This window comes from Lupinus angustifolius, chromosome LG12 (assembly GCF_001865875.1).
Source record: "Lupinus angustifolius cultivar Tanjil chromosome LG12, LupAngTanjil_v1.0, whole genome shotgun sequence".
In the NCBI taxonomy this organism is placed as follows: domain Eukaryota; kingdom Viridiplantae; phylum Streptophyta; class Magnoliopsida; order Fabales; family Fabaceae; genus Lupinus; species Lupinus angustifolius.
Window position 1 is genome coordinate 1935849 of NC_032020.1, and position 5182 is coordinate 1941030.

The window sequence follows — 5182 nt, forward strand, 5'->3', positions numbered from 1 at the left end:
TTATGAATTAATAAGTAGTAGAATTGTTTAAGTAACATAAAAGAAGATGAAATAGACTTGAGGTGATAGGGCACCAAAACACTTGAGGTGTTGATAAGCCAAGATGATGCTCGCCACAAGAACTTGGTTATTGATAAGAACTTTTAATCTTGGTTTAGCCAAAAAGGCTTGGAGAATACACAATGATCTCACAAGGAATAATCCTTATTTCAAGAATGAATTTCATCTTAACTTAACTTGTCTATTTCATGAGCAATACGCATACATATATAGGAAAGCCAACTTGGCTCCCACGAAAAGGAAAAGACAAGACATTAAATTCCTAATTCATGATGGTCCAACATATGATACCATTTGACTCATAAACTATTCACACACATGCCAAAATTCGGTTAACATGTGTTGTTTGGCTACTTAATTACATTGAAGAAGAGAATTAAAGAAATAAATAAGAAAGGATCCTTGTTGTAGCTTGAAATCCCACGACTTGATGAATTGATTGGTCTAGGATTCTAATTCATATTGATGTCATGGCCAAGTCTTCATCACATGGAGAATTTGTGTCTTAACTCCAAGTTAAAAACTCCATGGTTGAGGAATGAATGTTGAGGACATAATATTCTCCTCCAAGTGAATTCCCACGGCTAGAAATAAATCCAATTGAAGTCATGGTGAAATAGAAGTTAATTCCCAGCTTAAATGTGTCCCAACCAATAACTGATGAGCATAGAATGCCTTCTTCAAGAGTAGAATTTCCCTCAGTCATGTGAAGCTTATTTTTTAGTATAACAACATAGGTTGTCATTTGGGGCTTTATGTCCAACAAGGCTAAGTTCTAACGACCAATTTGTTGGTGTAATTTCTCCAGTAATGAGCATATTAAGCCTCCAACGACCACTTCAAGTTTTCCACAAGCACTTCCTCTCCAATTTGTTGGTGTAATGGTCCTTTATGCTTAGCTAAAATATGTTCCAACGGTCAGGACATGGTGTAAATCCACCATTAATGAGCCATTTAAGTCATTAACAGTTATGAGTGAGTTCCCTTCGAGCATTAGTCCTCCAATATCTCCAAAATCCTTTAATTATGTGCCAAAAACTACTAAACATATAAGTGTGTCGTTGGTTCAGTGATTATGGGAGTTGGTCCAAGTATTAAAGTGTTAGTTACACTTTTAGGTTTGTTTAAGGCTCATCGAGCCAAATTAAAATGTATGCATTATTTCTGAACAGAAATTATAAATGAAACATAAAATAATATATGTTAAATATAGGCCCAAAGTTTACCCGCACATTTATTAAGGAAATTAAAAATGACCCACACTAAGTGTTGGCTAGGCTTGACTCAGTTAGGCCAACGCCCTGCGCCAAACTTGGCACGTTGGGCGTAGGCGCCTCAGTCATAAATCCTGGCAAGGCCAGATTGGTCCAGCACCTGGCTCAGCACCTAATGCGCCAAGCTCCCGGTTTCGATCATATTCACCTGATGCACCTTGGCTCGTGTCTCGGTCAGACTTGGTGCCTGATGCACCTGACTCTATGCCACGATCAGATTTGGCACCATGGACTAGACCTTGGCTTGTGTCATGCACCTGACCTAGTCTATCCTGGGCTTAGTCAGAACCAAGGTTCATGATGCAATTGAGCATCTTAGCATCCCCTTGGGCTAACTTTGGCTCACCATCATAGATCAAACCTATGAGTTGTCCTAGAGCCTTTTGTGCCCTTTTTGCCTGTGCCCTTGTCATTGGGCCACCAATGCCTTCAAGGCCACCATAATCAAGCTTGGTGTCATTGGGTATTTGATCACGTTGTCATCCCTACTTAACATTAGTGAACCATTGTTACAATAGTCACTCCATGAAATTGCGGAGGTAAGCTACCCAATTATAGGATGAGCAAACATGTATGTGATTGAAGCATGCACCTACTCTCGTTGTATGACATTCAATTGATTCATTTACTTGGTCTTCTTATCATTCTTAGACCCCTTTTAGCTGCACCTTTTTGTTATTCTTTTGAACCTTTGTAACTTTTCATAACCCTTGTACCTTAATTAAAGGACATCCCAATAGAAATCCCTGAGAATCATAGTGTAAACACTAAATAGCAAACTAAAAGTGAATGAATTAGGTTTGCAATATTGCAGTCAATTTAAAAAATTCTAATTCGAAATTTTTGTAACGGAAGCGTAAAGTAATAATAAATATGAATTATTCAATGAATATCAAAACATGATATCAAGATATAATTATGACTTAAACAGAAATTAAAATCCCAAATCATGGACCTAATGAACCCAAATATGATGAAAATAAAGAGCAAAGGTTGGAGAAGATTCACAAGCACTAACTACATTTTTCAATTTGGTGTAGTTCTATTGATTTGGCAGTTCAATTTATAACCACTTACACCCCTAATCCTTGGTAAACGTCTTTGCCACCATACATATGACTTAATTGTGTACGGCTTCTTTGATGTGACCCTCTTTTCTAGGGTTCCACCATCTCCATGGTCTTGATTGGTCTCAATTAAATGTGATTTCTTCATTAATCGTACATTTGAGATTTCCTTAGAGTCTTACTCTTCATTCTTCTACTATTACTCCCTTTTTTGGCCTATATGTCAATTCCTTCATAAACAAAACCCAAGCTTAACCCAAACAAAAGGAAATGAATATAAAAACTAAACTAAAAGTCCCAATTAAGCTACAAAATGCATGTAAACATAAAATAAATACACTACAAGTTCACACATGTCAAATCTCCTCAACTTTAATCATAGCTTCTCCTCAAGCAAGTAACTATGTCTAAATTAAAACATTAGGTTTGAGTTACAACATTTTTGAATCCTTAAAATTATATAACTATCCAATGACAAGCTAACCACACTTCAGCACACAAACAAGCTAATTAAAACAATTTAGTAAATGGTAAAATATCATAAATCATGTCAAATGATGAATAAGGATCAATCTTTTCACACCATTGTCAATATATTTGGGGTATAGAAATTTCACTGAGTTTTCTATAAAATATATTGTCATATGTTTGAGTATAGGTCAAATCTATTATGATTTGGTGTAATTCATTGTGATTCTCATTGATTATTCAGAACCCTAAAGGGGATTTATATACAATTTACAAGTAATAGAATGGATTGCTTGATAAATAAGCAATAGCACTAACCAACTTAACTACCTATCCAACAACTATATTCTAACCATATTGTGGGTAAAACAACCCTTAGAAACTTCTAGAAAGAAACCCTTAAAATACTTCCAATAGCCCCCCTCAAGCTGGAGAGTAAATGTTAATGACTCCAGCTTGAAATCTTGATTTGAAGCCATGACAATGCGATAGATCGGAATCTTGATCCTAATGTGATTGGATTCTCAATCACTTGGTTATGTTCTTGGTCTGAAATCTTGACCATATTTTCATGGAATCTCATGATTCTACATTGTTGAAGCTTCATAGTTGTAAAATACACACAATGATGAAGTTGTGTGTGTGAGGAGAGAGGATCAATGTTATCTTGCCATATGACATGGCTACTATTGGATTCATGATTATTCGGACTGCGTTCTTCAGGGATAGTTTGCATATTTGTGACTTCATCTCTTCTAGGTGGAGATTTCGTTGTAGTTGGTTCCTCATTGATCATTACATGATGGTACTCCCACTCTGCCATGTTGATCTCTATTCTTGGTAAATGACCATTTACCTCCTAACAACCATAATAAGATGTATTCCCAGGGTAAGACAAATCTTTCATTAATAGCATAAGGAAAGCCAGTATTATGTGCCTTCTTACCATCAAAAGAGGTGGCAATGTTTATTGCTAAACTTGTTGGTAAACCCCATCCAACACAGGATTCATGCAAGATTTGTTGGCCAGTAAAGAGTATAGAAAAGAATACATCAAAGAAATAGAAAGAACTCTTAGGAGACCAAATAAAGAAATAGATATCATTGTTATCCAAGACACAAGAATTCGTTCAGGCATTCATCAAATAGATTTTGTGCCTCTTTCAAGAGGTTGAATTTCACATACATGTTGATAAAAAAAACTATTTTGGCGCATACCCATTTGAGAATATGTGGTGCTGAAGGTGTTTGCCTTCTCTATCAGCCTAAGTAAGTATTAGCATATACACCATGTTTTTCCATGCTTTCCAATGCTATCAAAGACTTCAACACCTTCTTGAACCTTCTTGAATGATGCTAAGGCTTGCGTTCTTGGATGCAGATTGAACGAAGTAATCTGGTTTGGATGATTAAAGACTTGGAAAATGGTTTATAGAAAGGAAAAAAGCAATGGAAGAGAAAAAAGAATAAGTGAGTGCACAGCAGCAGAACCTCTCAAATTGAGAGCTCTCATACCATATAACGATTTGGTGTAATTCATTATGGTTTTCATTGATTATTCAGAACCCCAAAGGGATTTATATACAATTTACAAGTAATAGAATGGATTGCTTGATAAATAAGCAATAGCACTAACCAACTTAACTACCTATCCAACAACTATATTCTAACCATATTGTGGGTAAAACAACCCTTAGAAACTTCTAAAAAGAAACCCTTAAAATACTTACAATAAAATCGTGATCGAACTTTATTGAATGTATCCTACAATCAAAGTAATATGGCTAAAGGATAAATGTGGAGGTGTGATATAAGAAAGATAGATATTGAAAGGGATATTTATACTATATATAAAAGCAAAATATGTCTTATGAGTGTTTAAGTAATTTAACAAGCGTAATTTCTATATTCCAATTTTGTTTCTATTATCAATCTTACTATTATATAAAGGTAAAATATGTTTGAGGGATATTTAGATAATTTAATAGACGTAATTTATATATTCCAACTTTTTCATTATTATTGGCATAAACTGTTATGTATAAATTTTTAATATCAAAGTTTTCAAACATCATAGCAGTTTCAAATATAATATTCAGCGTAGAAACCAAGGTGCCGATAACGCTTTGTTGGGTTTTAAACATTTATGTTGGAGATAAGAGTGCGTTAAATGTTACGTATAAAATTTTAAAGTGGGTCATGGATTAGACTAAAATTGTTTTATTAGTTAAGATATTACACGGTGAAACCATTTAAGCAAAACAATTGTTACGTATAACAAATTAATCAACCTATATAAATGTATGAATAAAT